The sequence below is a fragment of the Rhinopithecus bieti genome, unplaced genomic scaffold (assembly GCF_001698545.2).
Source record: "Rhinopithecus bieti isolate Rb0 unplaced genomic scaffold, ASM169854v2 scaffold_26426, whole genome shotgun sequence".
Lineage (NCBI taxonomy): Eukaryota > Metazoa > Chordata > Mammalia > Primates > Cercopithecidae > Rhinopithecus > Rhinopithecus bieti.
In genome coordinates, this window is record NW_016811945.1 from 1,015,014 (window position 1) to 1,033,605 (window position 18,592).

The window sequence follows — 18,592 nt, forward strand, 5'->3', positions numbered from 1 at the left end:
GAGAGAGAGAGAGAGAGAGTCTTCCCTTTTCAGCAGTGAGTTAGTCGAGGCCTATTCCTGTCTTTTTATGTTAATAAGAAAAATAAAACAAAATAGTGGTGAAGTGTTGGTGTCATGTGGGGAAGAGGAAGCTGTTTGGTCCTATTTGCTAATTGAATTTTGGGAGGAAGGAAAATGAATGTGCATGTGCCTGTCCAATTAGCAGGTAAACACATGTAGGTGGAGGAGTTACAGAGGAAGAAGAGGCCTTTTGTAAGGCAAAACTGGAAACGTAAAGTAAAAAGATGAGAAGGAGAAAAACTGGCTGTGACGGACAGAAGTTGGAAGGCTAGCTGCTTCTTTAGTTACCTTATTAGCATAAGCATTGCCTTGAGCAATGGGATCTGATGCCTTTTGGTGGCCCTTACAGTGAATGACCCTAGCTTCCTTGGAAGTTGAGCAGCTTTAGGAAGAGTTTTTATTAAGGAGGCATTAATGATGGAGGACCCTTGTGTAGTGAGGAAATTTCTTTCTGCCCATATAACAGCATGGTGGTGCAGGATATGGAAGGCATATTTAGAGTCAGTATAAATATTGACACGTAGTCCCTTTGCAAGAGTGAGGGCCCAAGTTAAGGCAATGAGTTTGGTTTGCTTAGAGGTAGTGGAGCGGGGCAGAGTGGTAACCTCAGGGATAGATGTAGAAGCTACTATAGCATTGCCTGCCTTTGCTGGTGAGTAGCAATTAGGCCTGGTGGAACTGCCATCAATAAACCAAGGGTGATCAGGGTGAGGAACAGGAAAGAAGGATAGGGAAATGGAGTGAATGTCAGGTGGATCAGAGAGATACAGTCATGGGGGTCAGGTGTGGTATCAGGAATAATGTGGGAGGCTGGATTGAAGTCCAGGTCAGGAACAATGGTAATTGTGGGAAACTCAACAAAGAGTGAGTATAGCCGAAGGAGCTGGGGGACAGAAAGTGTATGCATCAGGTGTGAGGAAGAAAATAAGATTTTAGAAGTTATGAGAACTGTAGAGAGTGAGTTCAGCATAGTTTGTGATTTTGAGGGCCTCTAAATATTAAAGCAGTGGCAGCTGCCACATGCAGACATGAGGGCTAAGTTAAAACAGTAAGGTCAAGTTGTTTGAACAGAAAGGCTACAGGGCATGGTCCTGGCTCTTGTGTAAGAATTCTGACTGCACAGCCCTGTACTTCGGCTATGTGTAATGAAAAGGGTTGGGATGAGTTAGGGAGAGCTAGTGTGGGAGCAGCTTCTAGGGTTGTTTTTAAGGAATGGAAAGAGGAGTGGTGAAAGGATTTAGGATCTCTGGGGTCAGCTAAGTCTGCTTTTGTAAGTTTATATAATGGTTTAGTCAGGATGGCAAAAGCAGGTATCCAAAGACAAAAGTACCCAATCATGCCTAGGAAGGAAAGGAGTTGTTGCTTTGTAGAAGGGGTTGGAATTTGGGAGATTAGCCGGACATGATCAGTAGGGAGAGCATGTGTTTTTGTTTGTTTGTTTGTTTGTTTTTTTGACAAGAGTCTCACTCTATCACTCAGACTGGAGTGCAGTGGCACAATCTCGGCTCACTGCAACCTCCACCACCCAGGTTCAAGGGATTCTCCTGCCTCAGCCTCCTGAGTAGCTGGGACTACAGGCGCATGCCACCACGCCCAGTTAATTTTTTTTGTTTTTTTGTTTTTGTATTTTTAGTAGAGACGGGGTTTCACTGTGTTAGCCAGGGTGGTCTCGATCTCCTGACCTCATGATCCACCCACCTCAGCCTCCCAAAGTGCTGGGATTACAGGCGTGAGCCACCACGCCTGGCCCAAGAGCATGTGTGTTTTTATGAACAATTATGCTGAGATAGGTAACGGATGAGGAAGAAATTTGGGCTTTGGAGCAGGATACGTGATATCCCTTTGAGAATAGATGTTGGAGGAGCAGGAGGATGCCCTGTTGAGAAGATTTGTAGAGTGGGCTATAAAGTAGAAGGTCATCAAAATATTGAATAAGGTGAGAAGCAGATGGATGGAAAGAAAGTAAATCATGAGAAAGGGTTTGACTGAAGTAATGGGGGCTGTCTTTGAAGGCTTGTGGCAATACAGTCCAGGTAAGTTGATGAGACTGATGGGTGTCAGGGTCAGTCCAAGTGAAAGCAAAGAGAGACTGGGATGAAGGGTGCAAAGGAATAGTAAAGAAAGCATTTTTTAGATCCAGAACAGAATAACGGCTTGTGGAGGGAGGTACTGAGGATAGGAGAATATATGGGTTTGGCTGGATAGACAAGAAAATTTGGTTGATAAGGTGAAGATCTTGGACCAGCCTGTAAGGCTTGTCTGGTTTTTGGACAGGTAGAATATGACAGTTGTAAGGAGAGTTTGTAGGCTTTAAGAGGCCATGTTGTAACAGGCAGGTGATAACAGGCTTTAACCTTTTTAAAGCCTGCTGTGGGATGGGATATTGGTGTTGAGGGAGGTAAGGGTGATTAGGTTTTAATGGGATGATAAGGGGTGCATGACCGGTCACCAAGGAGGGAGTAGAGGTGTCCCATACTTGTGGATGAAGGTAGGGAGACACGAGAGAAGGATTCAAAGGAGGCTTTGAACTGGGGAAAAGGGCAGCAATGAGATGTGGCTGTAGTCTAGGAATAATCAGGGTAGTGGATAATTTTGTTAAAACGTCTTGACCTAATAAGGGAACTGGGCAGGTGGGGATAACTAAAAAGGAGTGCATAAAAGAATATTGTCCAAGTTGGCGTCAAAGTTTGGGAGTTTTAAGAGGTTTAGAAGCCTGGCTATCAATACCCACAAGAGTTATGGGGGCAAGGGAAACAGGCCCTTGAAAAGAAGGTAATGTGGAGTGGGTAGCCCCTGTATTGATTAAAAAGGGGATGGACTTACCCTCCACTGTGAGAGTTACCTGAAGCTCAGTGTCTGTGATGGTCCAGAGGGCCTCTGAGACGATCAGGCAGCATCAATCTTCAGCTGCTAAGCCAAGCAGATCTAGGAAGGAGTCAGTCAGAGAGCCTTGGGCCAGAGCTCTGGGGGCTCTGGGAGTGGCTGCCAGGCAAGCTGAACAGTCTGATTTCCAGTGGGGTCCCACACACATGGTACACAGCTTAGGAGGAATCCTGGGCTGTGGGCATTCCTTGGCCCAGTGGCCAGATTTCTGGCACTTGAAGCAAGATCCTGGGGGAGGAGGCCCTGGAGGAAAGCCTGGCCACTAAGGTTTAGGCATTTTGAAGTTCTTGTCTGCTGGAGATGTGGCTGGGGTTTCTCTCACAGTGGAGGCAAGTAATTGCAACTCAGAAATATGTTGCCGCTTGGCTCTCTCTTCTCTATTATTGTACACCTTGAAGGCGAGGTTAATTAAGTCCTGTTTTGGGGTTTGAGGGCCGGAGTCCAACTTTTGGAGTTTCTTTCTAATGTCAGGAGCAGATTGAGTGCTAAAATGCATACTGAGAATAAGATGGCCTTCTGACTCTTCTGAGTCCAAGGCAGTAAAGCATCTCAGGGTTGCTGCTAAAGGAGCCATGAACTGGCTGGGTTTTCATCCTTTCCTTGGGTGGTTTCTTTAAGTTTGCCATAATTAAGAGATTTGTATGCTGCCTTTTTAAGCCCTTCAACTAGGCAGGAAATCATGTAATCTCACTGAGCTATACCTGGGGAATCTGCCTGATAGTTCCATTGGGGATCCTCTTGGGGAACTGCTCTAATGCCTTCCTGGAGGCCTGGCTCATGAAGCTGGTGGCTGTCTGTGTGAGATTGGGCTAGACAAAAAACTCTCCCATTCATCTGGGGAGAGGGTAGAAGTTAGGATGACATTTAAGTCACTCTAGGTTAAATTGTAGGACAGAGTTAGATATTGGAATTCCTGTATATATTTAGTGGGGTCTGATGAGAAAGAGCCTAAACTCTGGCTGATTTGGGAAAGGTCTGATAGAGAAAAAGGCACATGTACCCTGACTACGCCTTCAGCTCCAGCCACCTCTGTAAGAGGAAATTGTTGGGCAAGTGGGGGAGAGCTAGTTGTGGAACAAAACTGTAAGCCAGACTGGGTGTGAGGAGGGGAGATAACAGAAGGGTTATGGGGTTGGGGAGTGGAGGCTGAAGAAGAGTTGGAGCCTTATTCAGCCTGGCAGGTAGCGACCTGAGGAGCAGCAGTCTGGGGAGGAGGGGAGAGGTCAGACGGATCAGTAGAAAAGGAAGATTCCAAAGACTCAGTGATGCTTGGGGTTGGGACTGACGAGTCAAGTGGGAGGGAAAGAAGGAGGATTTGGGATGAGTCGCATTGGGAACAGAGACTAGGGAGGGAATGAAGTGTGAAAAATGCCTGGATGTAAGGCACCTCAGACTGTTTGCCCATTTTTCAACAAAAATTATCTAGGTCTTGTAGGATGAAGAAATTGAAAGTACCATTTTCCGGCCATTTAGAGCCATTATCAAGTTTGTACTGGGGCCAAGCGGTGTTGCAAAAGAAAATAAGATGCTTAGGTTTTAGGTCAGGGGAGAGTTGAAGANTACCCTGACTACGCCTTCAGCTCCAGCCACCTCTGTAAGAGGAAATTGTTGGGCAAGTGGGGAGAGCTAGTTGTGGAACAAAACTGTAAGCCAGACTGGGTGTGAGGAGGGGAGATAACAGAAGGGTTATGGGGTTGGGGAGTGGAGGCTGAAGAAGAGTTGGAGCCTTATTCAGCCTGGCAGGTAGCGACCTGAGGAGCAGCAGTCTGGGGAGGAGGGGAGAGGTCAGACGGATCAGTAGAAAAGGAAGATTCCAAAGACTCAGTGATGCTTGGGGTTGGGACTGACGAGTCAAGTGGGAGGGAAAGAAGGAGGATTTGGGATGAGTCGCATTGGGAACAGAGACTAGGGAGGGAATGAAGTGTGAAAATGCCTGGATGTAAGGCACCTCAGACTGTTTGCCCATTTTCAACAAAATTATCTAGGTCTTGTAGGATGAAGAAATTGAAAGTACCATTTTCCGGCCATTTAGAGCCATTATCAAGTTTGTACTGGGGCCAAGCGGTGTTGCAAAAGAAAATAAGATGCTTAGGTTTTAGGTCAGGGGAGAGTTGAAGAGGTTTTAAGTTCTTGGGAACACAGGCTGAGGGAGAAGAAGGAGGAATGGAGGGTGGAAGGTTGCCCATAGTGAAGGAGACAAGCCCAGAGGAAAGAGAGGGTAGAGACACAGGGGGCAGGGGGTGGTACTTGCCACCGAGGGGAGGCAGTGCTTGCCACCAAGGTGAAGGATCAAGGCAGGCGTCCCCGTGGTGATTAGACACCTCTGAAATGTGGGTGAATAATCAGGCAGGCATCCCCGCAGTGATTAAACACCAAGGGAAGACTGTCTTCCTGAGTCCGTGACTGGCAGCAGAGTTTTGAGTTCACAGATAAAATGCGTCTCTTCTGTCTCTACCAGAAAGGGAAAGGAACCGAAATTAAGGGAGAGATTGAAGAGTGGAGAGATAGTGAGAGAAGTTGGAGAAGAGAGTGAAAAGATCGCTTACCCAATTTGAAATTGGTGAGATGTTCCTTGGGCTGGTTGGTCTGAGTACCCAAGGTCATAGGTAGAGCTCCTCATGGAGTGAGGATGAGGACAGGGGACCAGTCTCCTGAAGGAGTCCCCCTGTCCCAGGTCTTCACCACCAAATGTCACGCACATCCACGTGAAGAGACCACCAAACAGGCTTTCTGTGAGCATAAAGCTTTTTAATCACCTGACTGCAGGTAGACTGAGTCTGAAAAGAGAGTCAGCAAAGCGTGGTCGTATTATCATTCGTTATTATCATTAGTTCTTATAGGTTTGGGATAGGCAGTAGAGTTAGGAGCAATTTTTTGTGGGCAGGGGTGGATCTTACAAAGTACATTCTTAAGGGCGGGGAGAATATTAAATGTACCATCTTAAGGGTGGGGAGGATGTATCGTACCAAGTACATTCACAAGAGTAGGGGAATATCACAAAGTACATTATCGCAAGAGCAGGGAGGGTGTATTGTCACAAAGTCAACTGATCAGTTAGGGTGGGGCAGGAACAAATCACAATGGTGGAATGTCATCAGTTAAGGCAGGAACTGGCTATTTTCTCTTCTTTTATGGATCTTCAGTTGCTTCAGGCCATCTGGATGTATACATGCAGGTCACAGGGGATATGATGGCTTAGCTTGGCTCAGAGGCCTGACACCTGCAACCTCCGTCCCCCAGGTTCAAGTGATTCTCCTGCCTCACCCTCCTGAGTAGCTGTAGTTACAGGTGTGCACAACCATGCCCAGCTAATTTTTGTATTTTTAGTAGAGATTGGGTTTTACCATGTTGACCAGGCTTGTCTCAAACTCCTGACCTCAGGTTATCTGCTCACCTTGGCTTGCCAAAGTGCTGGGATTTTTTTGTTTTGTTTTGTTTTGTTTTGTTTTGTTTTGTGAGGTAGTCTCACTCAGTTGCCCAGGCTGGAGTGCAATGGCGCAATCTTGGCTCACTGCAACTTCTGCCTCCTGGTTTGAAGTGATTTTCCCGCCTCAGCCTCCCAAGTAGCTGAGATTACAGGTGACTGCCACCACGCCCAGCTAATTTTTGCATTTTTAGTAGAGACAGGGTTTTGCCATGTTGGCCAGGTTGATCTTGAACTCCTGACCTCAGGTGATCCACCTGCCTCTGCCTCCCAAAGTGCTGGGATTACCAGCATGAGCCACAGTGCCCAGCTCATGATAGGTTTGATGACTATGAACTCTCTTTTTTTTTTTTTTTTTTTGAGACGGAGTCTCGCTCTGTTGCCCAGGCTGGAGTGCAGTGGCCAGATCTCAGCTCACTGCAAGCTCCGCCTCCAGGGTTTATGCCATTCTCCTGCCTCAGCCTCCCGGGTAGCTGGGACTACAGGCGCCCGCCACCTCGCCCGGCTAGTTTTTTGTATTTTTTAGTAGAGACGGGGTTTCACTGTGTTAGCCAGGATGGTCTCGATCTCCTGACCTCGTGATCCGCCTGTCTTGGCCTCCCAAAGTGCTGAGATTACAGGCTTGAGCCACCGCGCCCGGCCGACTATGAACTCTCTTCATCAGACAGCGTGTTCCTCCATCTGACAATATCTTGATTTTCCATTTACCCTTGAAGGACATTTTCACTGGGTATAAGATTCTGAGTTGTCAGTTCTTCCATCATTAGAAAAATATTTTGCTACTGTCTTCTGACTTCCATGGTTTCTGATAAGAAATTCACTGTCATTTGAATTGTTTTTCCTCTATAAGTAATGTATTATATCTGTCATCTTGGTGTTGACTTCTAGTGATTACCTTTTTTCATTCAGTTTAAGATTTTCCTGGTTCTTGGCGATCCTGCATGGAAACTTGGGCATTTTCACATTATATCTCAAAATAAGACTCTAATCTTATTTAATTTTTTTTTTTTTTTTTGAGGTGGAGACTTGCTCTGTTACCCAGGCTGGAGTGCAGTGGCGTGATCTTGGCTCACTTCAACCTCCACCTCCCGGGTTCCAGAGATTCTCCTGCCTCAGCCTCCCAAGTAGCTTGGACTACAGGCACCCACCACCATGCCAGGCTAAATTTGCTATTTTTAGTAGAGACGGGGTTTCACCATATTGACTAGGCTGGTCTTGAACTCCTGACCTCGTGATCCACCTGCCTCGGCCTCCCAAAGTGCCAGGATTACAGGTGTCAGCCACCTCACCCATCCTAAATCTATTTTAGTTGGCTTTCTCTGACACTATTCCAGCCAGGGAAGAGGAGGATACAATCTCATTACCACTATGTAGAGGGAGAAGTCCAGATTCCCCACTTGCTCTACATTGACATGAGGGCTGGAGTTCCAGATAACTACTTGGTCTTCACTGATGCTATGGGGTAGGGACCCTTGTTATTCCCAGATGTTAATGAAAGTCCTAGTTCCCTCGGCCTTTCCCTGCTTAGCAGGGGTGTTGGACACCTTGGTACAGTCTTCAATAGTAGAAGTCTAGGCTCTTCACTCAGCCTTTGATGACAAGAATATTGGCTGGGCCACTTTTTATTGTGGTATTTAGAGTAAAGTAGTTATTGTGTAAAAATATTCTCTCTTACTAGGGTGCACCTTTCCTGCTTGTTTGGCAATATAGACAACTTTCACTGGGGCCTTTTTGTTATATGCATTGGTTTCAGTGGGCTAATTTTTGTATTTTTAGTATAGATGGGGTTTCACAATGTTGGCTAGGCTGGTCTCAAACTCCTGACCTCAGGTAATCCGCCCCCTCAGCCTCCCAAAGTGCTGGGATTACAGGTGTGAGCCATGGCACCTGGCTCATAGTTGCTAACTTCTTTAGATCCGAGTCTGAGATATGAAACAAAAGAAAACACAAGGAGGGCCGGGTGTGGTAACACACACCCGTAATCCCGGCACTTTGGGAGGCCGAGGTGGGTGGATCACCCGAGGTCCTGAGATCGAGACCAGCCTGACCAACATGGAGAAACCCCGTATCTACTAAAATTCAAAATTAGCCGGGCATGGTGGCGGGCGTCTGTAGTCCCAGCTACTTGGGAGGCTGAGGCAGGAGAATCGCTTGAACCTGGGAGGCGGAGGTTTCAGTGAGCCAAGATTATGCCATTGTACTCCAGCCTGGGCAACAAGAGAGACTCTGTCTTAAAAAAAAGGCTGNCTGGTCTCAAACTCCTGACCTCAGGTAATCCGCCCCCTCAGCCTCCCAAAGTGCTGGGATTACAGGTGTGAGCCATGGCACCTGGCTCATAGTTGCTAACTTCTTTAGATCCGAGTCTGAGATATGAAACAAAAAGAAAACACAAGGAGGGCCGGGTGTGGTAACACACACCCGTAATCCCGGCACTTTGGGAGGCCGAGGTGGGTGGATCACCCGAGGTCCTGAGATCGAGACCAGCCTGACCAACATGGAGAAACCCCGTATCTACTAAAATTCAAAATTAGCCGGGCATGGTGGCGGGCGTCTGTAGTCCCAGCTACTTGGGAGGCTGAGGCAGGAGAATCGCTTGAACCTGGGAGGCGGAGGTTTCAGTGAGCCAAGATTATGCCATTGTACTCCAGCCTGGGCAACAAGAGTGAAACTCTGTCTCAAAAAAAAAAAAAAAAAAAAAAAGGAAGAGAGAATATAAAAAGGAAACACAAGGAGATCACCACAGTGTTGCTCCTTGAGCCCTGAGGGTTCTTGCTGGTGTCTTTGTTTTATACTTTTCAGAATTTTGTGTTGAATTTAAATATAATGTCTAGGAGTTTTGGTTGCATTTAGTAGGAGGACTAGGGAAAAATTTGTCTACTGTGTTGTCCTCAAAACTCTGTTTTTGCAAGTTAATGTATCTCAATTTATTTCTCTGATATTCCCTCGTGATTAGATTCGGGTTAGATTAATTTAGCTGTAATTCTGCAGAAGTGATGCTGAGTTCTTTTCAGTGCATCATATCAAAAAGCACATGTTATCAATTAATATCATTATCAGCCATGTTAACTTTGTTAGCTTTGATCACTTGGTAAAGGTGATGTTTGCCAGGCTTCTCCACTGTGAAGTTACTATTTTACCTTTTATAGTTACTAAGTATCTTGTAGGGAGATAGTTGAGATTGTGTAAGCTTCCTCTTGCTCCTTAAACTTCTACTCACTAGTTTTAGCATTGTACAGTGTACAGTGTACATTGATAATTGAATCAGTTATTATGATGGTTATCAAATGGTGATTTTCCAATTCCATTATTTCTTCTTCACTCACTATTTTGCATTTTCCTGAAAGAACTTTCTTGCCAGGAGTGGTGGCTCATGCCTGTAATCCCAGCACTTTGGGAGGCCTAGGCGGGCCAATCCCTTGAGGTCAGGAGTTCAAGACTAGACTGACAAACAAGGAGAAACTTTGTCTGTACTAAAAGTACAAAAAAATTATCTAGGCATGGTAGTGCATGCCTGTAATCTCAGCTACATGGGAGGCTGAGGCAGGAGAATCGCTTGAACCCAGGAGGTGGAGGTTGTAGTGAGCTGAGATTGCTCCACTGCCCTCTAGCCTAGGCAGCAGAGCTAGATTCTGTCTCAAAAAAAATTGGAATTTCTCTTCTCCATCATTCATTCATTCATTATTCATTTATTTATTTATTTTTTTTTGAGATGGAGTGTTGCCTTTGTTGCTCAGGCTGCAGTGCAATGGCAGAATCTCGGCTCACAGCAACCTCTGCCTCCTAGGTTCAAGCGATTCTCCTGCCTCAGCCTCCCAAGAGGCTGGGATTACAGGCACATGCCACCATGCATGGCTAATTTTGTATTTTTAGTAGAGCCTGGGTTTCTTTATGTTGGTCAGGCTGGTCTCGAACTCCCGACCTCAGGTGGTCTGCCCGCCTTGGCTTCCCAAAGTGCTGGGATTACAGGCATGATCCACCGTGCCAGCCTTTTTTTTAAGATGGAGTCTTCCTCCGTGGCCAGGCTGGAGTGCACTGGCACAATCTCGGCTCACTGCAACCTTCACCTCCCAGGTTCAAGTCATCCTCCTGCCTCAGCCTCCCGTGTAGCTGGGACTACAGGCACGTGCCACCACACCCAGCTAATATTTTGTATTTTTAGTAGAGACGGGATTTCACCACGTTGGCTGGGATGGTCTTGATCTCTTGACCTAGTGATCCACCCACCTCGGGCTCCCAAAGTGCTGGGATTATACCGGTGAGCCACCGTGCCTGGCCTGTGCCATACAGTTTTAAACAACCAGATCTCATATGAACTCAGACAGGAACTCACTTATCACCAAGGGAATGGTGCTACGCCATGTGTGAGGGATCCACCCCCATGATCCAATCACCTCTCATCAGGCCCCACCCCCAACACCGGGACTCACATTTCTTTTCTTTTCTTTTTTTCTTTTTTCTTTTTTTTTTTGAGATGGAGTCTTGCTCTGTTGCCAGGCTGGATGAAGTGTAGTGGCGCAATCTTGGCTCACTCACTGCAACCTCCGACTAACCTCTGACTCCCGGGTTCAAACAATTCTCCTGCCTCAACTTTCCAAGTAGCTGGGATTACAGGTGCCTGCCACCACACCCAGCTAATTTTTGTATTTTTAGTAGAGATGGGGTTTCACCATCTTGGCTAAGCTGGTCTCAAACTCCCGACCTCGTGTTCCGTCTTCCTCGGCCTCCTAAAGTGCTGGGATTACAGGCATGAGCCACTGTGCCCGGCCCCGGGACTCAAATTTCAACATGAGATTTAGTAGGGAAAAACATCCAAACCAAAGTCTTTCATGGCATTTTTGTTATTATAAATTGTATTTTCAATATTTTAACTTTCAATTGCTTGTTTCTATTATATGAGAATATAATTTTTTTTAATACAGTTGAGAACAACACAGGTTTGATCTGCACAGATCCACGTATCTTTCTACGAATTTTCTTCAGGTCTGCCGCCACTGAGACAGTAAGACCCTTCTCTTCCTCCTCCTCCTCAGCCTATTCAGTGTGAAGGCAGTGAGGATGAAGACCTTTATGATGCTCCACTTCCACTTAATGAACAGTGTGGTATCTGAATCAGGATTCATTCCTCTCCTCTCCCCTTCCAGTTCAGCCAGGTGGAGACTCCACTCCAGGGTGGTGCAGCCAAGAGCACAGGCCTTCCTCTCTCCCCAGCTTCCAGTTGGAGAGCCATCTTCCTGGTAAGAGCAGGATGTCAGCAGTTCTCATCCAGCTCCCAGCTACCTGTTGGTGACACCAAATTCTGGGCAAATGTGCCCGGATCCTTTCTGCTGCCTAGCCCCTGCTGTGGGACAGAGGCTGTAGCTTGGGTGTGGCTGTGCTGAGAACACTGAGCCATTCACTGCTCTAGTAGTGGCTCTGAAGGTGGTGGTTCTACACCGAGGCAAACCAACACCTGTGGCTTCTCCACCGCATCCGCTGAGCTCCCAGCTCCTAGGCAGAAAGATCATTTGGAGAGAATTATGTCATTGTCTCTCCCACACTCCAAAGACTTGGCCTAGAGATTTTGCCTGGCAGGGGAAGCAGGTTTTAAAGCAAGTATCTCCTAAAAGAAATGAAAAAAAAAAAAAAGCAAGTAGCTCCTAATCTCTTCCCAGAAGAACTGACTTAATTTGCAACAGAGTGTGGGAGAATTTGAGCCTAAGCATTCTCTCAAAAATAGTGGAGGTTGTGATGAGGCAATTGGGAGGAGTCATTGGATATACAGACTAAAATGTGGGTTGGCTAGTGCGCCCAAGGGAACCGGAAAGGTAGACATTTGTGAGAAACTTGCCTTGGGACTGAACAAATCTCAAATCTTAAAAATTGACAGCCATCTCCTTAAAGGAGCCTGAATTCGATTGGATTATTCTGTGAAGGAATTTGTGACTGACAGCATTATTGAAAGGAACAGAGCAATCAGTGGTGAATGGAATTTAATAACTAGGTGTGTTCAAGGAAAAGACACTGTCAAAGAGATCCCTGCCAAAATCTGTCATCCCAGATTGTGGGATGGTCCTGAGTGATCAACATCAGAGGCTTAGAACTGTTGGGAGTAGGAAGCTGGGTGCAGTGGCTCACGCCTGTAATCCCAGCACTTTGGGAGGCTGATGCGGGCAGATCACCTGAGGTCAGGAGTTCAAGGCCAGCCTGGCCAACATGGCGAACCCCGTCTTAACTAAAAATACAAAAATTAGCCAGGCATGGTGGTGTGTGCCTGTAATCCCAGCTACTTGGGAGGCTGAGGCAGGAGAATTGCTTGAACTGGGAAGCAGAGGTTGCAATGAGGCAAGATGGCAGCACTGCACTCCAGCCTGGGCAACAGAGTGAGACTCTGTCTCAAAAAAAAAAAAAAAAAAAAAAAGAACTGTAGGAGTAGGGAACAGGTTGCACTGAAGCATTCCACCTAGTCACTAAACAAACAAGCAAATAACAGGACCAGCCCTTTAATAGCAGATCAGTACCCATAGTTACTATATTACTTATTTATTATTTATTTACTTTGACGGGGTCTCACTCTGTGGGCCAGGCTGGAGTGCAAAGGCATGATCATGGCTCACTGCAGCCTTGATCTCCTGGGCTCAAGCAATCCTCCTGCCTCAGCCTCCCAAGAAGCTGAGACTACAGGCATGCACCACCATGCCTGGCTAATTTTTATATTTTTCGTAGAGATGGGGTTTCACCATGTTGCCCAAACTGGTCTTGAACTCCAGAGCTCAAGCAATTTGCTCGCCTCAGCTTCCCAAAGTTCAGGGATTACAGGTGTGTGCCACTGTACCTGGCCTAATATTTTAAATATGCCAGTTTCCCATAAACAAATTATGATACTTATAAAAAAACAGCGAACTATGATCCACACACTGGAAAAAAGCAGGAAACATACACTGCCTGCAACTGCAAACAGATGTTCCATTTGAAAGGTTTCATGGTACCCATTATAATACTTTCAAAGAACTAAAGGAAAACATGGTTTGTGAAGGAAAGTAGGATAACAATGTCAAATGAAGTAGAGATTATATCAATGAAGACATCAAAATTCTTTTTTTTTTTTTTTTTGAGATGGAGTCAGCCCAGGCTGGAGTGCAGTGGCGCTATCTCGGCTCACTGCAAGCTCAGCCTCCTGGGTTCAAGCCATTCTCCTGCCTCAGCCTCCTGGGTAGCTGGGACTACAGGCGCCCACCACCACACCCGGCTAATTTTTTGTATTTTTTAGTAGAGATGGGGTTTCACCATGTTAGCCAGGATGGTCTCGATCTCCTGACCTTGTGATCCGCCTGCCTCGGCCTCCCAAAGTGCTGGGATTACAAGCATGAGCCACCGCACCTGGCCAAAACTTCTTTTTTTTTTTTTTTTTTAGAGGGAGTCTCGCCTTTTTTCCCCGGCCTAAGGGCATTGGCATGATCTCCGATCACTACAACCTCTGCCTCCCGGGTTCAAGTGATTCTCCGGGTTCAAGTGATTCTCCGGCTTCAGCGTCCTGAATAGCTGGGATTATAGGTGCCTGCCACCATGCCTGGCTAATTTTTGTATTTTTGGTGGAGACGGGATTTCGCCATGTTGGCCAGGCTGGTCTTGACTCCTGACCTCAGGTGCTATGCCTGCCTCAGACTCCCAAAGTGCTNAGGGCGGATGGTCTCGATCTCCTGACCTTGTGATCCGCCTGCCTCGGCCTCCCAAAGTGCTGGGATTACAAGCATGAGCCACCGCACCTGGCCAAAACTTCTTTTTTTTTTTTTTTTTTGAGATGGAGTCTCGCTCTATTGCCCAGGCTGAAGTGCATTGGCATGATCTCCGATCACTACAACCTCTGCCTCCCGGGTTCAAGTGATTCTCCGGGTTCAAGTGATTCTCCGGCTTCAGCGTCCTGAATAGCTGGGATTATAGGTGCCTGCCACCATGCCTGGCTAATTTTGTATTTTGGTGGAGACGGGATTTCGCCATGTTGGCCAGGCTGGTCTTGACTCCTGACCTCAGGTGCTATGCCTGCCTCAGACTCCCAAAGTGCTGGGATTACAGGCGTGAGCCACCGCACCAGACTGAAGACATTCTAAAAAAGAACTCCATAGAAATTCTGATGTTGGCTGGGCTCAGTGGCTCACACCTATAATCCCAGCACTTGGGAGGCTGAGGCAGGTGGATCTCTTGAGCCCAGGAGTTTGAGACCAGCCTCGACAACATGGTAAAACGTAAATACAAAAACTAGCTGGGCGTGGTGGTGTATGTCCCTTGTCCCAGCTACTTGGGAGGCTGAGGTGGGAGGATCACTTGAGTCCAAAGGTCAAGGATGCAGTGAGCTGTGATTGTACTATTGTACTCCAGCTTGGATGACAGAGTGAGATCCTGTCTCAAAAACAAAACAAAACAAAAAACAGAAGAAAGGAATTCTGATGTTGAAAAACACAATTAACTGAAATGAAAAAGTCACTAGTAGGACTCAATTTTTAATCTGAATTATCAGAAGAACGAATTCGCTGTCATGAAAATAGGTTGATATATTTTACGCAATCCAGGGAACAGACAGAAAAGTGAATGCAGAAAAATGAACAGAGCCTCAGAGACTCATTGGACACCATTGAGCATACAAAAAAATACATAATAGGAGTACTCAAAAGAAGGAAAAGTACTCAAAGGAGGGAATAAAATCATGTCTCTATGTTTGACTAATTTTTAATAAGAGTGGCAAGACCATTTAATGAGAAAATAAAAATTTATATTTTATTTTTTAGTTGTAAATATCCTCTATAAAAGAATCATTTTTTAACAAATGGTGCTGGATATTCATATGCAAAAGAATGAAGTTGGAGTCTTACCTCACTCCATATACCGAGACTAACTAAAAATTGGGCATAGACCTAGATGTCAGAGCAAAACCCAGAAAATTCGTAGAAAAATACAAGTAAATCTTTACAATCATAGATTTGGCAATAAATTATTTTTTTCTTTGAGACAGGTTTTCACTCAGTCACCCAGTCTGGAGTGCAGGGGTGTGGTCAAGGCTCACTGCAGTCTTGTCCTCCTAGGCTCACATTTTTATTTTTAGCTGTAAAAAAAAAAAAATTGTATTTTTAGTTCCGGCCTCCCAAGGAGCTGAGACTACAGGTGCATGCCACCATGCCCAACTAATATTTCTATTTTTTGTAGAGAAGGGATCTCACTATGTTGCCCAGGTTGCTGTCAAATTCCTGGGCTCACTTGATCCTCTTGCGTTGGCCTCCCAAAGTGGTGGGCTTACAGGCATGAGCCACTGCACCTGGACGGCTATTAATTCTTATATACGACATCAAAAGCATGAGTGATCAAAGCTAAAGTAGGTAAAGTGAACATCAAAATTAACTTTTCTGGCCAGGCACTGTGGCTCACGCCTGTAATCCCAGCAGCTACTTGGGAGGCTGAAGCAGGAGAATCACTTGAACCCAGGAGGCAGAGGTTACAGTGAGCCGAGATTGCACCACTGCACTCCAGCGTGGGTGACGAGAGCGAAAATCCATCTCAAAAACAAACAAAAAAATTACCTTTTCTATTTCAGTGGACCCCATTAAGAAAGTAAAAAAACAACCTATAGATGAGATAAAATATTTGGAAATCAGAGTTCTGAAAAAGAACTTGTATCTTGAACATGTAAAGAACAATTACAACTTAAAAGAAAATCAATTGTAAAATGAGCAAAAGATTTGAATAAAACTTTCTTTTTTTCCTTCCCTTCCCTGCCTCTCCCTCCCTCCCTCCTTCCTTTTTTTTTTTTTTTTTAAGATGGAGTCTCACTCTCTCACCCAGTCTGGAGTACAGTGGTTCAATCTTGACTCACTGCAATCTCTGCCTCCCACGTTCAGGTGATTCTCCTGCTTCAGCTGTCTGAGTAGCTGGGACTACAGGTGTGTGCCACCACACCCGGCTAATTTTTGCATTTTTAGCACAGACCAGGTTGGCCAGGCTGGTCTCAAACTCTGGACCTCAGGTGATCTGCCTGCCTCAGCCTCCCAAAGTTCTGGGATTACAGGCATGACCCATCGTGCCTGTCCTTTTTTTTAAATTATTTTTTGAGGAGGTCTTGCTCTGTTGCCCAGACTAGAGTACAGTAGCACAACCTCAGCTCATGCTGGAGCCTCCATCTCTTGGGCTCAAGTAATCCTCCTACCTCAGCTTCTTGAGTAGTTGGGACTACAGGCATGTGCTACACTCCTGGCTAATTTTTGTATTTTTTGTAGAGGTGAGGTTTTGCCATGTTGCCCTCACTGCTCCCAAACTTCTGGACAGAAGCCATTTGCCCACATTACCCTCTCAGATTGCTGGGATTATAGGTACGAGCCACTGCACCCAGCCTAAACCAATTCTTTTTTTTTTTTTTGAGACGGAGTCTCACCCTATTGCCCAGGTTGGATTACAGTGGCACGATCTTGGCTCACCACAATCTCTGTCTCTTGGGTTCAAGCGATTCTTCTGCCTCAGCCTCCTGAGTAACTGGGATTACAGGCATGCGCCACCACGCCTGGCTAATTTTGTAATTTTAGTAGAGACGGGGTTTCTCCATGTTGGTCAGGCTGGTCTTGAACTCCCGACCTCAGGTGATCCGCCCGCCTTGGCCTCCAAAAGTGCTGGGATTACAGGCATGAGCCACTATGCCCAGCCCAAAACGAATCTTTTATTGTAGTAACTGCAAACTGAAAATTCTGCAGAAGTTTTAAAACAGTGTCAGTGAGTTGGGACTCAGGTGAGCAGGAAAGATGTGGGCAGGTATACTGTGCCTAAAGGGTGAAGCTGTGGTTCACTTCCATTTAGCTGTTGCGCAAGCGTTGCTACATTGTCCTAGTTTTCAAGAAAAAAAAAACCTGAAAACAAAATCACACATTTGAAGGCCAGTTATGGACAAAGACCAGTTTCTGTCCCTTGCTTTAATGCTTAAAATGCATGTGTAGCAGGGCGCGGTGGCTCACGCCTGTAATCCCAGCACTTTGGGAGGCCGAGGTGGGCGGATCACGAGGTCAGGAGATCGAGACCATCCTGGCTAACACGGTGAAACCCCGTCTCTACTAAAAATGCAAAAAAATTAGCCGGGTGCAGTGGCAGGCGCCTGTAGTCCCAGCTACTAGGGAGGCTGAGGCAGGAGAATGGCGTGAACCCGGGAGGCGGAGCTTGCAGTGAGCCGAGATCGTGCCACTGCACTCCAGCCTGGGCAACAGAGAGAGACTCCATCTCAAAAAAAAAAAAAAAAAAAAGCGCATATGTATCCTGTTTATCCCCAGCTGAATGCCCTTGTTCTTCACCTGCCTGTTTTCGCTGGAATCTCAGATAACAATGAGGATGGTGGTAACTATTTGCTCAGTGGAATTGGTGGTTAGTGGGCACAGCCTTATGGTTATTATTGTTCATATTGTTGCCATCTCTGCTACATCTGATAACCTTTTTTTTTTTTTTTTTTGAGATGGAGTCTCCCTCTGTCACCCAGGCTGGAGTGCAATGGCATGGTCTCAGCTCATTACAACCTCCACCTCCTGGGTTCAAGGGATTCTACTGCTTCAGCCTCCCAAGCAGCTGTGATTACAGGTGCACACCACTGCACCCAGCTAATTTTTGTATTTTTAGTAGAGACGGGGTTTCACCATCTTGGCCAGGCTGGTCTTGAACTCCTGACCTCACGTGATCCACCCGCCTTGGCCTCCCAAAGTGCTGAGATTACAGGTGTGAGCCACCGCGCCTGGCCCCCCTTTTTTTTTTAAGACCGTCATTGTTAATATTCATTGTGTGCTTGAAAAATGATTGAAATTCTCAGTTTAACAGTTTAAGCTTTTCCTTTTGTTCCTTTTTTTTCTTTTCTTTTTTTTTTTTGACAGAGTCTTGCTCTGTCACCCAGGCTGGAATGCGATCTCGGCTCACTGCAACCTCCACCTCCCGGGTTCAAGTGATTCTCCTGCCTCAGCCTCCCAAGTAGCTGGCATTACAGGCATGTGACACCAGGCCTAGCTCATTTTTTGTATTTTTAGTAGAGACAGGGTTTCATCATGTTGGCCAGGCTGGTCTCGAACTCCTGACCAAAATCCACCAACCGTGGCCTCCCAAAGTGCTAGGATTATAAGCATGAGCCACCGCACCTGGCCATAACAGTACAATTTCTTTTTCTTTCTCTTTCTTTCTCTTTACAGTACAATTTCTTTTTCTTTTTTCTTTCTTTCTCTCTCTTTCTTTCCTTCCTTCCTT